The sequence below is a fragment of the Aquarana catesbeiana genome, linkage group LG05, assembly GCF_042186555.1.
Source record: "Aquarana catesbeiana isolate 2022-GZ linkage group LG05, ASM4218655v1, whole genome shotgun sequence".
Taxonomy (NCBI): domain Eukaryota; kingdom Metazoa; phylum Chordata; class Amphibia; order Anura; family Ranidae; genus Aquarana; species Aquarana catesbeiana.
In genome coordinates, this window is record NC_133328.1 from 162,677,630 (window position 1) to 162,703,202 (window position 25,573).

General features: G+C 39.2%; 1 long non-coding RNA gene across 1 annotated transcript in view; it reads right to left on the reverse strand.

Annotated features, from left to right (window-relative positions):
- Positions 1 to 22,150, reverse strand: part of LOC141145834 (uncharacterized) — a 125,497-nt gene extending 103,347 nt beyond the window's left edge. The window contains exon 1 of the long non-coding RNA XR_012244667.1: positions 22,012 to 22,150. This is a non-coding gene — a long non-coding RNA (uncharacterized lncRNA). The remainder of the gene's footprint in view (positions 1 to 22,011) is intronic.
- Positions 22,151 to 25,573: the final 3,423 nt, after the last annotated feature.

Consider the following 25,573-nt stretch of genomic DNA (forward strand, 5'->3'; position numbering starts at 1 on the left):
TTCCCTGGCTTAAGCAACAATATCACATATTGGTGCTCTGGCCATAGAGGCAGGGAGTCTACCCTCCTCGAGAGATGCATTGAATACCTCCAACAGTTTTAGCATTTGTTTGCCAAATTGAGTGTATACTTCCATGGGAAGGCCGTCCTCCCTTGGCGCCTTACAGGTGTGAAAAGAACAGGCCGCCACCTGTAGTTCCTCCAATGTCAACGGGGCGTCTAGTTGTTATTTAGCCTTAGCTGACAAAGAGGGTAAATCAATAGTGGACATGTAATTGGCCAGGTCCTCATCAGAATAGGCCTCCCTCGACCCATATAGATCTACATAGAAGGATGCCAACTCAGATATAATGGCCTCGGGAGAATTGACCACCCTGCCACTGGAGGTGCGAATAGCAACGATAGCAATTTTGGCAAGTATGCCGTCTGTCTTCTTCCCCTCCTCATAAAATTCATGCTTCAGAAAATACTGCTTACGCTCTGCAGCGGAGGATCTCAGGCGGTCCAATGAATCTTGGTCCGACATCCGTGCCTTCCTTGCAGAATCAGATGGGTTAGTCACATTGGCCAATTCCAGCTGTCTCACCTCGTCGCCCACCTGCTCCAGCAGAGCAGAGGAGTTTTGCTTAACAATTTCAGTGATAAATACACCCCTAAGGTATGCTTTGAAGGTCTCCCATTTCTGCAAACTGTTGGGGTACTGTCGGTGCGCCAGGAAGAAGTCCCCAATCTGAGAGGCTAGCCGTTCCTGCGAGATAAATAATTTGAGCCAAAAGGCATTGAGCTTCCATGGGGCTCAGGGTAAAGAATTGGGCGGTTGGGTGATCAGCCATAAAGCCAGTAGGGAATGGTCAGATACTCCCTGTGGGATATATTCTACCATGGAGGTGTAGCTGACCATGTTTGGGGTGCCCACACATAGACTGATACGAGAACCATGGGTTTTGGAGAAACAGGAGAATTGTTTGTTGTGCCCTGGCCTCCCTTAGGGGGAGACATGGGGGGTGTCTATCCAATCTGGGATCTAAATAGCAGTTAAAGTCTCCCATGATCAATACCGGAGTATCAGGTTTGTTCACCAGGTATGACAGCAGCAACTGAAGCACCTCCCGGGAAAACAGGGGGGGGTTATATATATATTTATATATATTATATTATATATTTACTTTTGATATTTTAATAAACCTGCCAAAAGATTTTCTACACCATTGGAGTCTCTCCCCTTTTTCTTTTGGCATTCACGATTCATTTTTGCTGGATCCGTGGAAGCAATTACTGTCTGCTCTATGAGAAGCGATCCTGGGATAGTACCTTGTGAAGCACTTCAAGTTGTCGCTAGCTGATCGTCCATGCAGGAGGTTGGTGTCTCTTCCCAGCAGTGTGTCCGGGAGTATTCCCTTGATGATATACTTCTACTAAGCCTGGTTTGACCCCCCTGAGTAAGGGCGATCACAGGCTTTCTGGTAAGCCTCCATTTCTTTACCATTAGGTGGTGGGCAGCACTATACGGTGGAAAACTGACCCCGGACTTTGTATTGAATTTCAACACACCTCAACTTTGGACTCATTTTATTTTTTGATTTATTGCTTTTTTTAACACATAATATTTTTGATCAACCAATTGTTGTTCTCTTATCAATGATTGGAAATTATTCACTGTGGTTATTATCTGATTGATTAATTGATTGAACAACTGATTTATTATCACTCACATATATTTTTGTCATAAGTCCAGCGCTGCACTTTCTATTTCTATATTCGTTCTTTGTGCCCTCATAACAGGGTTACAGTGTACAGCAGCAGGACCTTTTTCACAATTTCCATTTATATCTTATTTTTTCTTTTATTTAGTGCAACAAGCATAGTTTAATTCTTGAGTAAAGCATGACTGCGCAGCAGAGCATACTGACTGGCAAATGTAGGAGTGGCATTCAGCCTGTGGCCCATATATCGCCAATTGGGCGGAGCTAAGGCCTCCCAAACAGTGTAGGGCTCAATCTGTAATAGCCCTCCTCGTCCTAACAGGGCAGAGAAACTCAAGCTATGACAACAGGGAAAGTACAGGCAGCGTACACAGTGGCATTTCACGTGTACACCCGTACCAATGTGTTAAAGAAAAAAAAAGGGAATTCGTTGATTTTCACTGGCTGAGGGTGGGTATCATGTACAGGCCCTCTTGTAGCAAAATGGATACTGTAGGGGTAGTTAGACGCCCTTCATGTCGTAGAGGAATTCCAAACCTAGCTTCAACCTTCGCCGTCTTTGCGGCCCTGTCGGCGTAGATCTTGTTTGTTCTGATCTAGCCACATTGTGGCATCTTGTGCATTTTCAAAGAACTGATTCTGACCTCTGGCTGTTACACGCAGCTTGGCCCAGAACAACATCGCATATGATAGCTGTAGCTTTTGCAACAGCTTTTTGACTTCTGCGAATTTCGATCGCCTGTGTTGCACTTCTGCTGAGAAGTCAGGGTAGAAGGATATTCTGGTGCCATTGTATTGCACAGCACCCTTTTCTCCGGCCAGTTGCAGCGCGACCTCCCAGTCTCTGTAGTTCAGGAGTCTGGCTAGTATCCATCTGGGAGGAATACCTGGTGAAAGAGGGCGCGGCGGCACCCTGTGGGACCGCTCCACTGTGTAAATTCGAGAAAAAGCCTCTTTGCCAAACTTTTCTTGCAGCCAGCCTTCAATAAATGCAGTGGGGTCTCTGCCCTCCACTTTTTTCAGGGAGCCCCACAATGCGGACATTGTTGCATCTGAGGCGGTTCTCAATGTCATCTGTTTTATTGATGGCCTGATATGCTTGCTGTGCAGCCATTCTTACATCCCGGTTCATAGGGGGCATCTGGTCTTCTATGTCACTTACTCTGCCCTCCACAGCAGTGGTTCTCTCCCTGATCTTCTGAATGTCCTGGCGAAGGAGGGACACTGTCTCCTTCAGCTCCCCAAACTTTTCTTTAAAATCATCCACAGAGGCAGTGCATCTATGTACAGCATGTAGTATTTCACTGAGTGATGGCGGGGGGCTATTCTCCGATGGCATATTAAACAGTTCGGGCATGGGATCTGGTACAGACTCCATGTGTGCAGTGTCATCCAGCCTGTCTGCCACCGGGTCCTGGAGTGTCAGGGGATCATCAGCGGGTACCGATGTCTGCTGAATCCGGGCGTCAAAAGTTGCGAGGGAAGGATAGTTCACAGGATGAACAGCGGGAGCTCTCTGGAACAGGTCTGTTCACATGCCTCGTCAGACCACGCCCCCCCATAGTCTGGGTTTAATGGCACTTTAATTTACACATTAAATGCTTGTTAGTAACAGTGTGGAATGGTTTTGCATAATTCAATACAGCTTACAGAAGTACAGGTTAGACAGCACAAGCATTGTGATGTTTAACCTGCTATAAGGGAACAGGATCTTTTTTTTAGGGGTTTAACCACTTTAAGCATAGGTTCCCCCATTGGCTTTAAGCCAGTCAATTGGTTCAATGCCAGTTAATACATTATCTTGACACTGCAAAGAATACCCAATCATACACTAGGAAACTAAAAAAAAAAGAAAAAAAAAGAAAAGAAAAAACAGTATTTTTGTTTGCACATGATTGGATGATGGAAGTCAGCAGAATTTCACCTCATTCACTAAGAAAAAAACTCCTTTGCAATGTGTACATTCCCTTGCAAAGTAAACCTATTTGCCTTTAGTATATCAACTCCTGTGTTTCATTTGCTGATTACTCATATCTCTAATTGGTCCGTAGTACCCAAACAGCCTTGACGAATGTGAGAAAGACTTCCACAAAACACTATCTGCTAAACAAAGAAAATAAAATACCACAATGATCTCATACCTCTTGAGCAGATTTTAAAAGGTATTTCCACTTTTGCAGTTCAGTTTGAGAAAACCCCACTATATGTTTATTACGTGTTCCCATTCACACAGCACGTTTAAAAAAAAAGGGGGTTTCCTTTTACATACCTTCAGGATGTTTTTTGGGGTGAGACTGACTGGCTGGCTGCAAGGTTTTTGAATAATATGAGAGTGAGCCTGTCCCAAAACTGTCCTCATTAACATACAATGCAAGAAATCGCTTTTCTACACCTTTAACCCTTTGCTAGGACAGACAGTGTTCACATCTAGTTACAATTAATAATGGAGATTTGCCTGCACAGTACAAACAGGGTAATCATGGCAACATGGCTGCCCAGCCCCCTCATAAACAAGTACCTAGGATTTTTCCCTGTGGGAGGGTCCAGAATAGAGCATCTAATAAAAGCTAAGCTGCAATTTTTAAATATTTTTTTTTTTAGCTTATACCATGTGAATAGGGAAATATAACAAATATCAAGTAGATGTTATTCCAATTTGGCTGCAAAAGTAGAAATACACTTTAAGATATCAGAAAGGAACTACAAGCTACTAAGTTACTTGTTACTACTTTTCTCCCAGAGTTCACATTTTTTCTGGAACTGGAACTGACCGCACTGGTGTGAACGATGCCATTGAAAACCACATAACCTATTATCCATGCGTTTTTGATGCAGAAAAAAAACACACTGGACTGCATGTGTGCATGTGGTGTGAACTGACCCTCAGTCCATCAGATGCAGAATGAAAGTGAGAAAATAATTATAGAAAAGTATTTCCAAGTCAAGAGGGAAGGTGTTACTTTTTTCTACTCCCATAGCCATCTTTGCTATACTAAAATATATCTTTCTAATCTATCTATCTTCTATCTATTGTGATGTTGTGGGGTTTTTTGCTCAGTGATAGTGCTTTAAACCTTCAGTTTTTTTTTTTTATTAAAATAAGAAACATGTCTATACTTATCTTCTCTGTGCAATGCTTTTGCACAGAGCAGCCCCAAATTCTCTCCTTCTGGGGTCCCACGTCGATGCTCCAGGTCTCTTCTCCTTGATGGGTGCCCCCACAGAAAGCCGCTTTTCATGGGGGCACCATGCGTGCTAGCTCCCAAACTCTGCTGTCTTTGCCACAGTATTTGATTGACAGGTCATTGATCTGCCCAATAAGGAGGGAAACAGTGGCGGGAGCTGCTGCTCTCGTGCACACCACTTTAACTACCTCTTGCCCGCTGTATAGACAAATGAGGGTGGATGGGATGCTCCATTGTTCTTGGACCAAGGTCCAAATCTCACGGGGCTTGTGCGCCTGCGGGGGTGCGCAGTGCGGTGATCGCGGGCGCACTGTGTCAATGGGACATGGCAAAACCCCAATCTTGGTAAAGTGCAGATGACGTGGCTCTTTACCCATGTGATCAGCTGTGTCCAAACACAGTAGATCACATGTAAACAAGGAAATGCCATTTATTGTCTCTCCCCGCCTCACACTGACAGAGTGTGAGTAGAGGAGAGCCGATCAGCAGCATCTCCTCTCAGGCGAAACCTGTACAGATAATCAGGACACTGATCATCAGTGCCCTGATTATCATTGCAGCCCCAACAGTGCCCAGCAGTGATGCCCGTCTGTGCATATCTCTGATGCCAATCTGTGCCCATCAGTGATGCCAATCTGTGCCCATCAGTGATGCAAATTTGTGCCCATCTGTGAGGCCAATCTGTGCCCATCAGTGATCCAATTTAGTGCTGCCTTTCAGTGCCCATCAGTGACTGCTTATCAGTGCCACCCATCAGTTTCCCTCAGTGCCACCCATCAGGGCCACCTATCTTTGCCACCTATCATTGCCCATAAGTGCCGCCTATTAGTGCCCATCAGTGCCACATATCAGTGCCCATCAGTGCCGCCTATCAGTGCTTATCAGTGTTGATTATCAGTGCCACCTATTAGTGTCCATCAGTGCATCCTCATCAGTGCACATCAGTGAAAGAGAAAAATTACCTATTTACAAATTTTCTGACAGAAACTAGCAAAAACTTTTTTTACAAAATTTTTGGACTGTTTTCATTTTTTTAGGTACAGCGTTGCATGACCACGCAATTGTCATGCAAAGTTTAACAGCAATGAAAGCTGAAAATTGGCCTGGGCAGGAAGGGGGTAAAAGTGCCCAGTACTGAAGTGATTAAGGGCTTGTTGACCCACCTTAAATTAACAAAATGGAAAAGTTCACACAGAAAATCAGTTTCCCACGTAGGGCCTACCACCATCAACACAAACATAAATGATGTTCAGCCTCCTGGCTCTCTCTAGCAGCACTCAGGCCTTTTGTCTTGGTCTTCCAGACCATTCAAAACAGCACCTTAGTACTCCCGTACAAGCTCCTTTCCAGCTCCTTGCTGCTCTGTCACCAACTGCATCTGCACTATGCAGATGTACACCCCCTTGCTGCACCATGCAGCCTCTCTGTCTCCTAGGGAAGGATTGGAGTCCTCCTGGCCCTTATGCAGAGACCTTGTGTTTCTTGGGTGGAGCCCAAAACTATTGTCATATTCTAGATTATAAGGGCTGTATACACCTGCCCACTCAGTCTGCTGGTTTCTGGCAAAAGCCAGACACTGAGTTAGAGACTCCTTCCTGCCCAAAGAATTTTGAAGTCCTTGAGCTCCAAACTCTGATGGGGAAATGAAAAACCCACCTTTCTCTGCTCAAAACTGACATTCTGGAACCTACCCCCTGTGTTGTTTTTCTCTATATTTTCACAGTGGCAGGGGCTCGCACTGGCACACTATCTATCCTTTTTTTTTTTCTGGCAAAAAAACATATAATTCTGTTCAGCTACTCTTGAGATCCAGGCATCTCTGTGAACCCGCAGGTGATAGGATTATTTCCCTGGTTGGCTATGTGGCTTTCCACACTTCCACTCTGCTTTCAGCTTGGTCACCAGACAGGAACATCATCGCTATGAAAATGCTTATAGCCTAAATATTATGTAATACACTTACTGCAGTCACTGTTTTTAGCCTTCTGTAGCCTGCCATTCTAAGCAATAGTTTGTGTTTTCACAACATTAAGGATGTATTGGGAGCTATTTATCCATTGAAACTGCATGTACATTCGTTCTTTGTGAATGAGGGCAAAATCAAATGTTATTAGGGCAACTTCTCTGCATGCCGAATTAATAATTTACTTCCTATGATCATCAGCTTCCTCTAGCGGCCATAATTTGGTATTTTCCTGATCTACTCTGTTCTGTATTAATAAATAACATTCAACCTGGAGAAAATTGTAAAGAACGAATGTGCATGCAGTGTCATAGGATGAATTGCTCCAAAAACATTTTAAATGCAACCCTAAGTAATCTATATAGGTTTTCATTCAAATTGTGCTAACATTTAGGAAGGCTGTCTATAGATGGGCTCATATATTTTAAGAACAACAGGAAGGATCTGTTGGGGCATAAAAGCCTGCCACAAAACCAACAATGACAGCGGTACATGTCTGATACCTTCTATCCTTCCTTCATGTCCATAGAAGAATAATGGCCATGCTTGCACAGAGATCAAGAAGTATGAAAATCTACATGTGTAATAACAACCACCTTGATCGTCTATAGGAGCTTTAAAGTGTATGTAAACCCGATACATGAAATTTAAGCTGGGTACAAATATCTGCAGTGTTTTCTTATCTCTCTTCAAGGCCCTATGTCCGATGGCTTTCTCCTGCTCTGTTCTTCTGTTATCAGCCTGATAACTTCTGACAAGTTATCTCCGTCAACTGAGATAAAAGCAGCCAGAGTTTTCTGTTGGGGAGGATGCTATAAATAGATTAGCAGAAAGCTGAACAATTCAACAAACAGCTCTGGAAGTCTCTACCTATGAGGAGAGGGGCTGTGTGCCTTTCCTCCAATCAGCTGTCTTGGCTGTATGCCAAGACTTCACTGCAGTGCTGAACAGGAATAGAAAATCTCCTATCACGATCTGAACCTTCTAAAGAATATATAAAGCTGAAGAAAGCAGATATACATGTAAAACTTGTATAGGGAGATTTGTTTCATCCCTGTGTATCATCTGGGGTTGTTCACTTCACTGGGTATATGTGAGGGTTTACATCTACTTTAAAGTGATCCTTTGCTAAAAATGTTGGTAGGGATCCTATAGCTCAAACTTTGCAAAGAGTGCTGGAATGTGAAGCACTAAAATGTAGCTGAAAATGTTGATAAAGCTGGGCAAAACTAAATAACATAATTTTGTATGGGTGATATGCCAAAATAACCCTACTGGAGCCATGATATTTACAGTACATACTGTATACTGTATAACATGTTGATACCTTGACTTGCCTCCTGTATTAGGCACAGCCATTTTAATGTCAATGGTACCAGTTTCTAATTAGTAAGCAGAAGAATGTCCCATACTTGGAGTCAACTTATCACATGGTACAATTATTTTTTTACCATCCTGCAACAATATGAGCTCTGTGACAGTATCAAATCAGAGCTCATGCAAATGTAAGAAAAGGAAGCCTTCATTTAGTTTTGCTTTGAATTAAATGTTTTTCACTGCCTGCTATGCGTGTACTTTATTGAGCAGAAGGACTCTAAAGCAAGGCCAGACTATGAGCAAAAATGGCTCCGGCATTTAATGTGACCAAGTATTGCCAGGCCCAGTTCCTGTGTGCTTCGTCTAAACTGATGAAAAATGAAAAATCCTGTTTAATGGGATTCTGTATTAAGGAAAAGAAAAAAACAATATAATACCACTGCTGAACTAGTCTTCTGTTGGAGCCCCATCAACAAAGTATTAGCACGTGTGGGACGCGTGTACATTCTCCTGTCTTCCCCAATGTCAGGCTATCTGCCTGGGCAGCCAATCTCCAAGCCTGCTTGCTGTCATGCAAGGCATGTCAAGGCTTGTGAAATACCAACTTTAATAAATTTGGTGCTCACATAGGGATGTGTTAAGTTCCAGTGGTGTATGGCAAATGCCAGTATACACTGAAAAAGGTGGGAGCAAACATATAGTCAAGAAATTACTCTATAGCTTCAAAAGAGCTGAGATGCGTGTGGTGCAAGTTTTGCTGTACTAACAGATTAAACACGAAACTCCAGATTTTCAGTGGACTCACTATAAGCAACATACTATGTTTCCAATATAAAAATAATACATGTACAGTACTTTACACATTAGCTAAACTCTAGCACATTTTTTTTGTATGTGTTTTTTGTAAAACCTACAAAACATTTAGTAAAAACTACTAGATCAAAAAAAAAAAAACTCTAGCACATTAATTAATTAATCTGATTTATGCAACATTTTTTCCTTTTGTAGTTTTTTTTTTCAGTGCATGATATATGTTTAAAAAATCTTTGCTAAATATTTTAGTTCGCTGGCTAACCAATAATATTACATCTCTGTGTGCCTTCAGATAAAGTATATGAACAATGGAAGGGATATAAATTTAAACTAAAGTTTAAAAATGTAAGTATACTGTACGTAAAGGAAAAAAGTTTTTCTTAGTTTTGGATGGAGTAGGTAAAAGGTTAGAACCTCTGTCAGTACATGTACAAGATAGGAATTCCCCTGTCTTTGAGGAGGTTACCCCAACTTCCTGTTGAACCTCTAGGACAGGAAGTGAGGGGAAATCTCCCCATCAGGACACAGACAACAAAAAGTAACCTGATAGGGGTTTTAACCCTTTAGTTCCCTATCCAAAAACTTTGAAAACAATTTGGCCATACATACACATTCAGTTTTAAGTGTTCTCCATAGTAATGCAAGGACAAACATGTACTTAGTTCATAGCCCATGAAACAAGGATAGACAAAAATAGAATTCTGAAACCAGTCAGTTCAATCTAGGACTGGGCAGAATCTCAAAGGAGTTTAAAAGTTAGATGCCATAAGTAACTTTAGGCTCAGTGCCTATCTGGCTATTCCTGAAACTGGCTCTGCCCTGCTATGGAGTGCTAGTATTAAAAGTAGTGGATGCTCAGTTTGGGTGACAGATGTTCAGCTGGTCATATAATTTGCAACCAAATGACTAAATGCCTTCATTTGGCTAACTATGGCATCAAAACACACCATAGCATGTGCATTTACTTTGCTTTTGTATAAACCTTTACAGGCATAGAACTGCAAATATATAATAAACAAATATTGCAACATTTTGTTCTTTTTTTTTTTGTTCAGAACAGCGATGTACCTTTTATCACCTGTAAGATACAATTTAATGGCTCAATACAACACAGACCTATTGCAAAAGAGCATGCAAACAAGGATGAATAAATCAATATTTTCATTAGATGAGAAACACAAAGGAATGAAGCTTGTCTTACTAAATTTATGGAAGTCTGGCATTCTTAGTGTCCAGGAAAAATTAGGCTATTGATTAAACCTATATAGTAAAGTTTAAATAAATTGATCTTTTTAATTGCCAGTAAGGTGTATGGAAAAAATCCCATGGAAAGAGAACAATGCATGCCAAACTAAACTTCCACTAGCTTCCAATATGCATACTAAGCAACAGGCCCCTTAGTATGTATGTTTTATAGCAGCTAACACTTAAAAGCATAAACAGTAAACCACTAGAGCCAGTTAGTAGTTAGTTAAAGACTATCCTTGTAGTTAGGACGATTCAACTTCATTAGGTGTTTTATTCACCTGCTCCAATCCAAAAACCACATACAGCCTTTAATCAAACTACTCTTGAACCTGTTCACTAGTTCACTAGGATTGCTGGATTACAATCTATTGTATCTATTTAGTCATCAGTATTCTACTTTCTACTATGTTCACAAAGGATGCTACACATATATAGAGATATATATATATATATATATACATATATATATATATATATATATATATATATATATATATATATATATATAGATAGGTATCTATCTATCTATCTATCTATCTATCTATCTATCTATCTATCTATCTATCTATCTATCTATCTATCTATCTATCTATCTATCTATCTATCTATCTATCTATCTAGATATCTATCTATCTAGATATCTATCTATATATAGATATATCTATATATAGATAGATATATATATAAATATATATATATATATATAAGATATATACTGTATACATAGCTCCCAATCGTCCCTGATTTCAAGGGACTGTCCCTGATTTGAAACAAAGTCCCTCTGTCCTTCTCATTTGTCCCTCATTTTGGTCTGATCTATATAGTTTTATATAAAATGCACTTTTTATCTTTCAAAAAGTGTTTCCCAGTGCTAAACCTGTCATTCAATTTCTAATTTGCTGCATTTGTTAATTTCAAAAGCTGGTATAAAGAAATAGTAATGGTAAAAAAATAGCTTGTGTGGCTTTAACTAACCATTTTTTTGTGTGTAATTCTCCTTTAAAGGGGCATGACAGGGGATGCCTACATACTTCTGCTAATAGGTGTCCCCTGTTCCCATCTTAAAAAGTTGGGAGGTATGTGTATATAGTTATTAAATGCATTGATAAATAACCCTATGTGTTCTATTTTAAAAGCAGTGATATTGCCATACCACTGCTTCAGTAAAGAAAAATTTACACATTACAAGTAACAAATGTGCATCACACACTGCTGGCTTTGGGAGTCCAAGGCCAGTGGAGCGCAATACCATTGAATGAGCAGAAAAAATAAGTGCTGGGAGGTGAGCCCAATCACATGACTGCCTCTCCTCCAATAATGAAGTTCTTTCTGTTGCACTAAGCAGAGAACACCCCAAAGTCCAGCACCCCCACACTGCGGCCTGCATTTTATAATTAGGCTGCAGGCCATTTTGTGCGGATTTTACCAGAGAGCAGATTGCATATTGACTCTCTGTTATAAAGGGGCCCTATATACTGTATACTATATGCAATATTGAAATAAACATAGAATGTGTGTGTGTATTTATATACACCTCATAGCAGCAATAGTACGTGTTTGAATAAAATCTTGATTTTTCTTTTTTATAGTAAAATTATTACATTCATCAATAATACTAACTGCATTAACGTGCCATGTTGCATGATTGACATTTCCTCTGGCATGCTAATAATTCTTTAAGAATGTTGTAAAAAAACTAAATAGAAACAATACATTATTGCAAAACACATTGATTCTGAAATATTCAGGTCTGTGAGTTATCTAATTTTGAACATTTTAACCATTGCCAAGTTCATAAAAAAGGTGGGTCCTTAAAATGTAATGATAAAAAAAGAAAAATCCAATGGATACTACATGGATACCACACAAACACCAATAAATAGCCATGCCATTGCCTATAGATATACGAGAATCGCTTTAAAATAAATCTTACCTTTGTTATGGGGATCGCATGATTATAAAAAAAGGCCATTAACTGATAAACATTAGGAAACAAAGTAATCTTCAAATAAATAAATGATAAACCTTAACACTGTCCTACAGTACAAATCTAAAAAAAAAGTCAATATAATTTTCACCTCTTCATCAGCGGCACGGTGATAACCCAGCGGTTAAGCCGGCAGAGATGACAGGCCTCATCAAAGCTCCCCATATTGCTTTCTCGTCTGCAGTATGGCTGTCCGCTGCCATATTTAATACATTCAGTGGATTACATTAGCAAGATTGGTATACTGCATAAAATGAACTCTGGAGCCACATAGACACCTTTTCCGGACTGTGTCAGCAGTCAGTTCAAAGAAGATGTAGTGTACATCTGTTTTACGTTCCACTCTCCCCTCCTCTTCCCTCGGGAGAAGAACCAGAACCAGCTACTTGCCCCATCTGCATTATTAATACATGTTAATGGCTCCATTACATCAAACTGACCTTTTTTCTCCTCTACTATCTAGAATGGGAAAGATCTTAAAATAGAAATATTATATATGTGTTGGGATCGCTTCATCAATCTTGTAGGCTGCAATATGTGCTTTCCACTCCCCTTCCTCCTTGCCGTATAGATCTGTCTACCAATAAGAAATCAATGCAAGGCAGTAAACATCTGCATTATAGCAGGGTGGCAGACAAAGACTCCTTACCATTAAAGCTGCCTCTGCACATATAGGATTGTGAAGAATAGCAAAAAAAAAAAAAAAAATCTAAGGGTGGGGGTGGAGGAAGCAGATTCTTTATTGAAAGATGCAGCAATGTGAGGATGGTGTGACATGCATAGCAGCATGCAAAGGGCTGATAAGAAGTTAAAACGCTGATGCTCCGACTGGGAAATCAAGGGAGAAGGCGAGAGATTGCTAGAATGGTGAATCCTCGTTGTGACTCGCGCACGCAGCTGGTTCGCTCTCTCTGCTGAGATGCTGATTGCGATTTGCCTCAAGAAAACAGAAGAATGTCGCTGAGGTTTCCTAAGGATGCTTGCTGGCTTTCCCACCCCCTTTTTTTATTATTTTCTTTAAATTCAGGAATTCCCTGAAGGGACATTCAGACTCGGTAGGTGTAGTGCAGTCAAGCACCATGTGTTTGTAGATTCATGCGAGAAGCTGACCTATTTTTATCTGATCCCTATGTGGGTGTTGTGCAGGTACTATCGAGAATGGGAAGAACTGCATCTTTCTGTTAACCCTTGCATGGCCCAGCACGAGAGATTGAGACTGAAAGGGAAAGAGAGAGAGAACGTGGCTGGGCACCAGCCATTGTGTGCTAATTTTATTTCCCTACCCATTTTGTTTTCTTTCACATCCATGCCTGCTTGTGCATTATACATGCACAAAAGACTAATGTATGCACCACCGCCCTTGCTCTTCTCTTTACAATGTAAAGCAGGCAAAGGCAGCACTGTAACTGTACACTCTATATCATTCAAAAGCATGTACATTTATTAATCACATGCAGATGCCATATGTCTGCTGTCACCAGTGACTGTGCATGGCTGTGTAATACTGTAATACTGTGTGCTGTGTAATACTGTATGATGATGCATGGTGACCATTCATTCTCAAGAAATGTATTTTACAGTGGAAGTCAGCTTTTGAGTTAATTACAGTAAATCCATTTATACTGGAGGATGCTGCCTTACATTAACCCTTTGATAACCACAAAAATTACGCTTTGTCTTTATAATTTAAAAAAAAAAAAATTTGTCTAAGAAATTGTAAGTGACATTTGATGATGATTATATCTATACCTTGTATAATAAACCCATGCATAGCATGCAATAACCTCAATAATTAAATCATACCGCTGTCGATACATTGCCTGAAGCATGTTATAACCAACAGCTGACAAGCATCTAGGACACCTACATCAAGCTCCTAGACTCAGGGCTCTCTCTCTCTATTAAATGTTGTTATTGCATTATAGGTCTCCTCATATAGTAATGTCCGCTTTTCATTTGAAACGTTCCTATGACTTTTGCTACAAGTATTACTCATCCTGGTTATTGTCACTTAATTTGCATAGCGCAATAGGCGATGATGGCACTGTACAAATCTTAATTAATAACAGTACAAAATGGAGTTTGGCATAATAATCTGTTCAAACAAACAGGTCTCAAAGCTGTTTCCATTATATTTTTCCATTTTAACAGTACATAGTGAATCAACCTTCCATTTACACTCCAATTTCTTTATGTATATCACTTCAAGGCATGCAACTAAGCCTGATCTTACTTGCATGCTATATATATATATATATATATATATATATATATATATATATATATATATGTTTATTTATTTGGTATATATATTGCATTAATATTTTTACGCAGTGCTTTGCATACTGTACATTGACATTGGTCGTACATATATTTACTTAATAGACATTCAGTTGTATGCATATAGTGCACATGCAACTGATATCCACAAAACTCATATGTCTTAAGTAAAATGGAATAAGCAGTTTGAATTCATGGTAACGATCACTAACATGTTCATCAGTGCTGTCCTTCCCTCTTTCTAATTATTTATCCAGATTGAGGTTGACTGCTGGAAAATTAGTTCTCTACAGGAGGTAACAGAGCTGAAACAATTGTATTGTCCTCTTAAAGGATGAAAGACTGGCTCGGATACCTTGCATTATGCAGGCAATACTTTAAGTTTTGCAGGCTACTAGGTATACAGAACCCTCTGCTCAGCTCTCTGACACAAGCAGCAGAAATACGTGAACCTTACTGGATTCAGACTTCACTCTGATAACAGAAGGCTGCCTACGCAGCAGGGGGGCAATTGAAAGCATATGAATCTGCACAACCTCTGTCTGCGGAAGAATCAGGCACTTTCTCTTCTTAACAGCACATGCAAAATACTATAAAAGAAGAACACACATCATATGATATCACTGCATTGTGCTTTCCCTTATCAAACTGACAAGAGGATTGCAAGATAGAACCTGAATTGAGTTAACAGAAAAGGGACATCACAAAATCCATAATTTTCAGCTTTTTAAGCCAGTTTGTGGCATTTCTTTGTACAGATTCTACAAATTTCTCCAAAGCGGATAACATAAAGAAAGAGGATTTTAAATATTTTTTAAATACATTTTTTGAGAACATATTAAAAAAGGTGATCACTTTTAATTTTATCAGATTTCTGCACAAACGCAGACACAGAAAAAGCAAATGTAATATCAGTCAGATAAGAAAAATAAAAGAGGTGAAAATGCATGCTACAATATGTTTAAAGACCTATGTTCATTATTCTGGGTTATAAAAACACTCAAGTGATTTTTGAATAAAAATATTATAAGAAGGTATAAAAAAAAATATACAGGAGGTATAAAAAAATTGTAAATAGATTTTAAAAGAAAAAAAAAGCAACAGCAAAAACAAAAAAAAAAACTTGAAATAGTATTTTCCATTCAAGTTTGATGAAAAATAAAAACCTGCAAATCTCTTACACCTGTAATACATGATGCAGGACCAGACTTGCATTTTTTCTATGCCAATTTCTATCACCAGGCCACACCCTGTTGAGAGTTTTTCATATTAGTTCAGTATGGCATATTTTTACAGCAATCATGTGAAATAATGCCATAATAGTCATCATATTTTATCTCTACATTTTAAAACACATCAGCAATTTCATACTTCTATTTTAAATATGTATTAAAACTGTTTATATATTCAGAACACACACAAAAAAAAGAAAAAGTACTTCTGTAAAAGTGCTAAAAAATGTTTTTTTTCTACAGGTATAGGCAGTCTTGTAAAACTAACATTTTGGACCTAAAGGTGTGTTAAAACTTTTTTTCTTTTTGATAGCTTAGCTATCATAAACTAAATATTATTGGTGAACACATAAGCTGTCATACCTGTCTACAAGATAGAATGCTAGCACAACCTGAAAAAGTTAAGATAGTTAATTTACTTAACTTAAAAGTTTTTGGTAATTATTTTCTATAATACAACTGTATAGGCTTATTTTATACAGCACCCTGAACATTTTATTACTGATATAGCTACCAATTTAGTGATGCAGTTGCTAAATTAAGTCCCTGTAGTTTTAACTTCAATATCCAAAGAAAGAAACTAGAAATTAAATTAATAAGTAGGTAAGTTCTCTAATATCTGTCTAGAAATGCCTTAGACCGAATTAATTCATACATTTGTGATTTTAAAGTATCAAACATTTTTAATGAGTGCAATGAACAGTTTGAAAATTATACGAACTCTGTTAAAAATATTAATAAAGAGATAATAATGACCATGAAATCTTTAGATCACGACAAAGTCTCATAAATCATATATATTCATAAAAAATAAAGAAGTGTTTTTCTGTAAAAACAATATTATAAGCAATGGAAATCTATTTCATTACTGCAAGAAAAGAGCAGCAGCTAGGCAGTTTTCACTGAGTAAAAATGTTTCAAAAGTAAGAAATGCATTTAAATGCAATGATCTAGAATACATCTCATACAAAAATTGTTAAATAAGATCATCTAATAACACAGCAATCCTTCTATAAAAAAATGGAAAGTCTGCAGATTTGAAAATTAAAGTTTTATGTGCTACATCTAATACATAATGAATATGCTTAATATATAACTAAAAGCAATGTTCACTTTACCTGGATTATTTAATAACAATATCTCAGGATTACAATTAGCATTATGTTTATTGAAAGCCACTTGTCGCATTTTTTTTTTTTTTTGCTAAATAAGAAAGTAATAGTAGAATGCAAGAAATTATTTTATCTTTTAACGCTCAAAAATTCTACACTGCATTGCTGGAATGATGCTGCAAGAATCATAACTGACTACATGCCTAAAGGTCAATCTAGATGGCAACACTAGGAGATCAACTACACCTGAGAGGTTTTTAGCTACTAATCTTGAGATTTAACCCTCTGTTGCTAATTTCCACAGTTCAGGTCAATGTCTTGTGACAAAGAATTTGTCAACGAAAGGCTATATTCAATCTCACAAGCAGATAAAATCTCATGTGTAGTTGGATATGGACTAAACCAAACAGACAATTCTAATCTCATGCCATTGAGATTTAACCACTTGTTGGCAATTCATTTACAGTATATTTATTTAAAAATGGTAAAGTGATCTCCACCAAATGGTTAAATTTCTGCTGCAAGACTAACCCATTTAGTTTATCCCTTTAAAAGCTTGAGTCCATTTCTCAGCCAGAAGCATACACACAGATGAAGACTGCATTGAGCCCCACCCTAGTTACTGCATGTATCTCCATTGTGCTACACCTATCAAGAAGCAAATATTTCTCATCCAATATATATCATCATTGATCACATAGAATTTCTCAGCACACATCTACCTGCTTTTAAATCAGGTGAGAATTGAGGTACCTGTTGCTAACTAAAACACAGAAAACTATTTTATATGCTGTAAAAGGTACAGATTTATAAGCAACCATCGAAAGAAACATTTAAAATGTACTAAAATGAGATGATCCCCCACTTCAGATCTACGGTACATTTAGAAATAATTAAGCACGTACTACTGATAAAACTGTATTTGCCAATATCAACGCCCTAATTTAAAACAGATAACTATTTTCAGTACCCTTAAGACATACAAGCAGTTGTCAGCAAATTTGCAAAGCAGAAAGCTACGGAAAACCATAAATATGATGTAAAGATGTCAATGACATGGACAAGCCATCTATCGATAATGTAAATGACATTAAGCTTAGACGCCCTACGCAATGTTGTATGTGATTTTTTTCCCCTTCTTCTCACTATTATTCTCCTATATTAAAGGTATAGAAACAGTTCTTTGTAAATTATAGAAAAAGTGAATAAAATATGCAGCCTGTTTTAAAAGACACTTCCTACCTCATCTAATTTATCGATGACCTGTTTTTTTTTATTTTCAATACAAAATACATTTACATTTCCTTCATTTAAAGAGCCAGTTTTGTGCTCTCTATATTGTTAGCCACGTATATCATATTACTCTGGCAACACAATGTTTAAAGAGTTTAATAAACTATTAGCAAACCTCCACAGCCACAACTGAGTTTTTTTTTACATATTTGTATATATAAATTTAAAATTTTTCTTCAGGTGTAAAATATAGAGTCATTTCAACAGTTGCCTATGTAATATAAATAAATTCCATAGTTACGTGTATACTGCTGTAAAGTAATATTTTAACATCCTATTTGTGGAGCCAATTAGTTAAGTTGACTTGATTATGCCCAACAGTATGACAGCTGCTCACACCACATTCAATAATGTATGTGTTTTTTTTTTTTTTTTTTTCGCTATATTAACTGCTTGATTTTGAAATAAAGTGGGCAAGTAACAATTTCTAGTGTAAGAAGTATATCTGGAATTCCAATAATGACATATAAAAGAAAGCTTTATTTAGCTATTTAATCTAAAGGAAGATTTTGCATAACAATACGCATACTGACAGAGGGTGTAAAGTTTAGGCAATTGTAATAAAACTTATTTATTTTGAGTAAATTACCTATATAAATACATTGGCAGCACTGCAACTGGCATAGCAAGTGCCATATTGAATCAAGGAACACATAGAAGGCCATGAAAACTGCCCTTGTGCAAGTGTCTAATAATAAAGCGTTTAGTCTCCCACACATCATCAGGTGTTAGTAAGCAAGCCTGACGTCAACTTGAAAAATTGGTACGATCAAATCTTCTTAAAAAATTTGAACTTTGGTGTGTGTTTGTGTGTCAGGATTTAGGGACCCAATGAAATAGTTGTAAACTACTCATCCTAAAATTACTAGTCACATTTTTTCTATCCTGTAACCATAGATAGAAATTGTAATACAATACAAAAACCTGTGGATTTTTCTATAACTGCATTTTGTAAGCATCAGTGCAGATCTATGGGCCCTATATTATTAGAAAGGCCTGCTATTGGGTATAAAGGGTATTATTGAGTAAGTGCTAATTATAAGACTCATAAAAACCTGCTGTATAAAAAGGGATTTAGATTAACATACAAAAACATAAAATTGTTTGCTATACTAAAAAAAGAAACATGATAAATACCATTTGAGTGTGTGTATTACTAAACAATTCCACAGAAGGGATTCTTCAACCCCATCCTCAAATAATCATTATAGGGTACATTGATGGAACAAGAAACAATTTCCTTTTTTCTTATAAGAGCCCACACATCTTTGCCTATTTATTTGGAAACCAACCCTTCAACTTGTATTTCATACTACCTTAAATCACACCCCTACTTCCAACACAACCAAAACAGAAAACAACATATGCCCAACTGTCACTGTCCCATAAATTGTGTCACTTCTGTCTAGATTCAGAGAACTTACTTTGAAAAACTTATGCACATCTATAAAAAAACATCTAGCAATTTCCTTAAAATAGGCCCATTCTGCATTTATAATCGCACGCGTTTAAATGTGCAAAGGTTTAACACCCCTATTACAAATCCCAGGCAGATACAGGTAAAATGAAGAGAAATGGTTTAAATAGCTAAAACTGCATTAAAATGCAAATATGTGTTGGATGTCATTGTGAAGAATAAACGTTAAGGAAAGAAAATTGCAAACTGAATTTATTTTTTATTTAGTAATCCTGACGCCATCTTGGACTTGTAAGAAAAGGGAGTGGCACTATGTAATGAATAAAAATTAAGATGGCCTAAAGCAGTTTTAAATATCTTTTAATGTTAAAAATGAATGATTAGCTGTGAATTGCTAATTACTTTTGCCTTTTTGGTTCCTACCAAAGAATGACAAAAGCTTATCCACTTGTCTTTATGCCTGCCAAAGTTGCAGAGTCATGGTGCCATCTTCCACAGCCCATCCTTAAGCATCCATGGCAGCCATATTGGGTTCTAAATAAACTAGGCGTCTTCACAGTGTGTGTTCTTTAGATCTTCCGGTCACTTTGAAGGTCACCAAAGACTTTAATGAAAAATTTTAATAAACGAACGGCCTGTTAGACCAGGCCAGGAATGTGTCTATTTAATCAAGCAAAACCCCTTTAATTTCCTGCCAGTAGATGTTCACTTAGCGAAGAAGCATCCTACTAGCATGCTTTGCTCTTCAGATGGTTTTGTCATAACATATCTCACTACCGCAGGCCAATAGCATCCCTTGATTTTGTGTGACTCTTCTGGAAGCATCGTCATTTGTACATACTCATTTCCATAGACATGAGGCGGTGCCATTCTGGAAAGTTCTCATGACGACGTTACTGTGGACCATAATCATCTACCAAAAGACACTGTACTGGTGCTGCAAAGCAAGCTATTTGATGAGTCACCAACTCACAGTCCACAGCCACAAGGACATAAAACATGCTTTAACAATTTTGTGCCATCACGATTCTCCGCCTTAATCTAGAGGAAGCCATCATAGGACATGCTGACATACAATACATCTAGTGAACCCCCACATTTATCTACGTATATTATCTTTGAATATTCTGTCCAGGCCTAGGTTTGTTTCTCTAACCAAAACTGAACCCAAATATACGTCATTAAAAGAGTCAATGAAAATTTTCTAAAAGACTGTATTAGAATACTCTTGTCGGACTCACCGATGAACACAATAGTAAATTCAGGATAGACTATCAAGAAAAAAAAGCTTCAAATGTGCATCTAACATCAAACATCTACTTTTTTTCAAAAATCCTTGTTTTAATCATTTAGCATTTCATGCCATGCTTCTATGTATGATAAACAATCAGTAGAAAACATGAATGATCAGATGCTTAGATCTGAACATTTTTTCTCCAAGCTCTTTTAAACAGCTGTTCACTTAGGCCAGCTGAATGCACAGCCAGTATTCCACAGACCGTACATAATGTGACATGTGGCTAGTATGTATCTCATGCAGGTACAAGTGGCTGCGCTGTGCTGCTTGAAAGTCACCCTCTCTGCCTACGCCTAACTTCATTTCATAGTCAGCAGACGTTTGGTCCAGACAGCGTTGCTACTGCTACATAAGCGAGTCTTACTTCCATGTCTTCTATGGCACGCCCAGATCATCTTCTACTCCCTTTAGAATCCTTCCAGCCTGCATTAAGGAGAACATGCTCTGTAAGCATGTCTGCTCAGAGACAGGCCAAATTCAGCAGCTTCTCTAATGTACTGGGATCTGCTTAGATGTCACAGCACTTCAATATGATGGCAGAAATCAACACATTCTACACATTGCATATGTGCAAGAGTCCATTGCATGCACTTTTAATTGGAGAGGCTATAGAATAAACATACGTAATGATGATTAGATAGATAGATAGATAGATAGATAGATAGATAGATAGATAGATAGATAGATAGATAGATAGATAGATAGATAGATAGATAGATAGATAGATAGATAGATAGAATGTTATATTTTGCATATTATATTTTTTCATTTTGCTAGAACATATACTGATTACTTTTAAAGTCCAATTTCTCAACATCTCCCATATTCATATAACTACGGCTTTGTTTCTTTGCAATACACAGCCAAAATCTAGAAAAATTAAGCGACAAGGGAGGAATCTTTTGTTTTCTCAGAGCAGATCATTATGCGTCCAATTAATCAGCAAGAGGTGGGGTCCGAATTCAGGCTAAAAATATCTTACTGGGTGTGGAAAAGCAGACGGAGCCTCAACAAAGAATTGCCTTAAGGCATGCGAAGAAGGGTGACAGATTTAGAGATTACCCTTATTGCTTGTCCAGGTATATATACTGCAAAGAAAGTAGAAAACAAGGGGGAAGGCATAAAAGCAGAGAAAATGTCAGGAGCGTCCAGCTGTGAGGCTCACCTGTGAAGGAGTCCAATGACTGCAGAGTAGAGCTTGGCATGATGTCCTAACAGCAGTGTGCAGTGATGCTGCAGCAGCATCAGTCAGGACAAGGAAGGATGCTGCCTATGCACTTGCTACACCCAGGCACACACAGCACAGGCAGCACGTGGGAGGGGGAATTTGTAACTCAGCGGACGCTGCCATCTCACAAGATATACAGGGGGGCTGCAGGGGAGGAACCAAAGATGCTCTGGCATGCAAAACCACCCCATAGGTGGTGTCCGGGCAACAGCCTCTCCCTGTGTCGATGATGTGCGGTGTGGTTCATTCCAGAACGCAGTGGAGGCTGTGATTGGAAATCAAGAGTGGTGCTGCCGAGCATTCCAAGGATGGATTCTTTAGGCGTGGTGTCAGGAGATGCTGCCTGGGGAATGGCTGTGGCCAGAGATGCACTTTGCAGGAGAATTCCCTCATTCATACAAGGAAATGGAAGCTTTACCCTCCTGTAATTGACGTTTTAGCCTCCTTCTTATCGTTTTGCACTTTTTAGTGTAATATAATAATAACCCACTTATGAAGAGTTTATCTCTGACTTCGCCTGTCAGTGCTGCTGAATTACTGCAGTCAGCTGACGAGGCATCTCCTTATCTTAGCAGTTCCGGCTATGTACAGCGTTCGCAGTGACTGTGGCCATTACTTACATGTGCGGGTCTGTATCAGTCGTTTCACTATCAAAGGGCAAAATGGACCACACTGCAGCAAAAATACAACTGGGATTGTTTTTAACCAATTCATTACCAAAGGCGTTACACCAGCCTAGAGCATTTTCTGTGTATTTAGCAAGGCGGCGGTTAATTTTTTTCTTTTTTTGGCTATTATTCTTAAAAATATGGCGTTTAAACGGCATAATACGTATGAAGTGTTCCTACCTCATATATGAGATTTTTCATTAAAGAAAACCTGTACCGACTGCAGAAATATGGAGGCTGCCTTTGAAAATGCTAGTTGTTTGGCTGAAATGCTTCAGTACTGGGTCCCTGACCTAAAAATATGCGGTTTAGGAGTTGAAGCCAGAGACAGCCAGGCAAGTGGCCTCAGAAGGAGGTCAGCAGTAGCAGCCCATGTATTTCTCTCAGTAAGGCCCCTTTCACACTGAGGCGGTTTGCAGGCGGTATTGCGCTAGAAATACCGCCTGCAAACCGCCCCTAAACAGCCTCCACTGTTTGTTCAGTGTGAAAGCCCGAGGGCTTTCACACTGAAGCGGTGCGCTGGCAGGACGGTGAAAAAAGTCCTGCAAACCGCTTCTTTGGAGCGGTGAAGGAGCGGTGTATTCACCACTCCTAAACCGCTCCTGCCCATTGAAATCAATGGGACAGCGCGGCTATACCGCGGCAATACCGTAGCTATAGCCGCGCTGTACGAGGGATTTTAACCCTTTTTCGGCCGCCAGCGGGGGTTAAAACCGCACTGCTAGCGGCCGAATACCGCTGCAAGAACGACGGTACAGCAGCGCTAAAAATAGTGCTGTTGTACCGCCGACGCCCCCACCGCCCCAGTGTGAAAGGGGCCCAAAGGTTTCATTTTAATTTTATATAAGTTGTTATAGAGGTTGACTTACTGTTCACTTTGTAAGACAACTTTCGCTGAGCTTAGTTAATGTGGTAAATTATTAACTTTGAAAATAATACCCAATCATGTGCAAGGAAAAAAAATAGTATTATTGCTTGCACATGATTGGATGATGGAAGTCAGCAGGCCAGTCTCTGGGTACTCTGTATTCATATCCTGTGTATACACTTCTGCATTTACCTCCTGCACATGCACCTCTGCATTCACCTTCTGTAAATACACCTCTGAATTCACCTCCTGTACATACACCTCTGTATTCACCTTCCTTAAATACACCTCTGAATTCACCTCCTGTACATACACCTCTGCATTCACCTCCCGTGTATATACCTCTTCATTCAAGCCCTGTACATACACCTCTGCATTCACCTACAGTACATACATCTCTGCATTCACCTCCCATGTATACACCTCTGCATTCACCTCCTGTACATACACCTCTGCATTCACCTCCTGTACATACACCTCTGCATTCACCTACAGGACATACATCTCTGCATTCACCTCCCATGTATACAACTCTGCATTCACCTCCTGTACATACACCTCTGCATTCACCTCCTGTACATACAGCTCTGCATTCACCTCCTGTACATACAGCTCTGCATTCACCTCCTGTACATACAGCTCTGCATTCACCTCCTGTACATACAGCTCTGCATTCACCTCCTGTACACACACCTCTGCATTCACCTCCTGTACATACAGCTCTGCGTTCACCTCCTGTACATACAGCTCTGCATTCACCTCCTGTACACACACCTCTGCATTCACCTCCTGTACATACAGCTCTGCATTCACCTCCTGTACATACAGCTCTGCGTTCACCTCCTGTACACACACCTCTGCATTCACCTCCCATGTATACACCTCTGCATTCACCTCCTGTACATACACCTCTGCATTCACCTGCCATGTATACACCTCTGCATTGACCTTCTGTACATACACCTGTGTATTCACCTACTGTATATACACCTCTGCATTCACCTCCCATGTATACACCTCTGCATTCACCTCCCGTGTATACACCTCTACATTCACCTACTGTACATACACCTCTGCATCCACCTCCCGTGTATACACCTCTGCATTCGCCTCCTGTACATACACCTCTGCATTCACCTCCTGTAAATACACCTGTGTATTCACCTACTGTATATACACCTCTGCAATCACCTCCCATGGCTACACCGCTTAACTCACCCCCTGTACATACACCTCTGCATTCACCTACAGTACATACACCTCTGCATTCACCTACAGTACATACACCTCTGCATTCACCTCCCATGTATACACCTCTGCCTTCACCTCCTGTACATACACCTCTGCATTCACCTCCTGTGTATTCACCTACTGTATATACACCTCTGCATTCACCTCCTATGTATACACCACTTGACTCGCCCCTGTACATACACCTCTGCTTTTACCTCCTGTAAATACACCTGTGTAATCACCTACAGTACATACACCTCTGCATTCACCTCCCATGTATACACCTCTGCCTTCACCTACTGTATATACACCTCTGCATTCACCTCCCATGTATACACCTCTGCCTTCACCTCCTGTACATACACTTCTACATTCACCTCAATGCTAGTTGCTTGGCTGTCATGCTTCAGTACTGGGTCTCTGACCTGAAACTATGCAGTTTAGGAGTTGAAGCCAGAGACAGCCAGGCAGGTGGCATTTTCAGAAGGAGGTTAGCAGTAGCAGCCCATGTATTTCTCTCAGTAAAGGTTTAATTTTATATAAGGTGTTATAGAGGTTGACTTACTGTTCACTTCACAAGAAAACTTTCACTTAGCTTAGTTAATGTGGTAAATTATTCACTTTGAAAATAACCAAACATGTGCAAGGAAAAAAACTACACCACCGGTGTATACACCTTTGCATCTTGTGCATACAGTACCTCTGCATGCACCTCCTGTGTATACATCTC